This window comes from Orycteropus afer, unplaced genomic scaffold (genome assembly GCF_000298275.1).
Source record: "Orycteropus afer afer isolate SDZICR_OR568_19922 unplaced genomic scaffold, OryAfe1.0 scaffold00076, whole genome shotgun sequence".
NCBI lineage: Eukaryota > Metazoa > Chordata > Mammalia > Tubulidentata > Orycteropodidae > Orycteropus > Orycteropus afer.
Window position 1 is genome coordinate 12071719 of NW_006921663.1, and position 1834 is coordinate 12073552.

Sequence of the window (1834 nt, forward strand, 5' to 3'; positions counted from 1 at the left end):
AGTCCAGCTTCTCGGATTATTTGCTCAGCATATAGATTGAATAAGTATGCGAAAGGATACAACCCTGACACACTCCCTTCTTGATTTTAAACCATGCAGTGTTCTCTTGTTCCATTGGAACGACAGCCTCCTGGTCAAGGTACAGGTTCCTCATGAGGACAATCAAGTGTTTGGGAATTCCCATTCTTCTCAATGTTATCCATAACTTGTCATGATCCACATGATCAAATGCCTTTCCATAGTCAATAAAACACAAGTAAACATCTTTCTGGTATTCTTTGCCTTGAGCCAAGATCCGTCTGACAACATCTATGATATCCCTTATTCCACATTCTCTTCTGAATACAGCTTGCACCTCTAGAAGTTCTCTGTCAATATACTGCTTCAACCGTTTTTGAATTATCTTAAGTAAGATCTTACTTGCTTGCGATATTAATGACATTGTTCTATAATTTTCACGATCTGTGGGATCACCTTTCTTTGGAATAGGTACAAATATGGCTCTCTTCTAGTCAGTTGGACAGGTAGCTGTCTTCCAAATCTCTTGGCATAACTGAGTGCGTGCATCCAATAGGGCATCCGTTTGTTGAAATATCTCAGTCGGTATTCGGTCAATTCCCGGAGCCTTGTTCTTAGCCAATTCTTTCATTGCAGCTTTGACTTCCTCCTTCAGTACCATTGGTTCTAGATCATATGCCACTTCCTGAAATGGATGAAGATCAACCAGCTCCTTTTGGTACAGTGATTCTGTGTATTCCTCCCATCTTCTCTTGATGTTTCCTGCATCATTCAATATTTTGCCCATAGAATCTCTCAATATCGCAACTTGAGGCTTAAATTTTTTCTTCAATTCTTTCAGCTTGAGAAATACTGAGTGCGCTCTTCCCCTTTGGTTTTCAAACTCCAGGTCTTTGCATATTTCATTATGTTGTTGTTGTTTTTATGTGCCGTCGAGTCAAACCTGACTCATAGCAACCCCTCCTTGGGTTTCCGAGGCAGTATCACTACAGAAGTAGGATTGCTCAACCTTCCTTCTAAAGAGTGGCTGGTGGGTTTGAACCACCAGCCATCTGGTTAGCAGGCAAGTGTCTTAGCCACTATGCTACCAGAGCTCCCCATTTCATTATATTAATTGGTTTTGTCTGCTCAAGCTGCTCTTTGAAATCTGTTCAGCTCTTTTATCTTGTCATTTCTTCCATTGGCTTTAGCCTCTCTCCACTCAAGGGCAAGTTTCAGAGTCTCTTCTGTCATTGATTTTGGTCATCTCTTCCTTTCTCATCTTTTTAGTGATCTCTTGCTTTCTTCATGGAGAATGTTCTTGATATCCTCCCACAATTCTGGTTTTTGATCTTTGGTGTTCAATGCATCAAATCTATTCTTAGATGATCTCTAAATTCAGGAGAGATATATTCAACATTGTATTTTGGCTCTCTTGGACTTATTTTAATTGTCTTCAACTTTAAATTGAACTTGCATATGAGCAGTGGATGGTCTGTTCCACAATCATCTCCTGGCCTAATTTTGGCTGAAGATATTGAGATTTTCCACCGCTTCTTGCCACAGATGTACTCAATCTGATTCCTATGTGTTCCTTCTGGTGAAGTCCACGTGTAGAGCATCCATTTGTGTTGTTGAAAAAAGGTTTTTGCAATGAACAAGTCTACCATGTGAGATCCAGCATTATTTCTGTCACCAAGGCCAAATTTTCCAACTACTGGTCATTCTTCTTCATTTCCAACTTTTGCATTCCAGTCACCAGTGATAATTAACACATCCTGATTGCATGTTGGGTCAATTTCAGACTGCAGAAGTTGATAAAATTCTTCAATTTCCT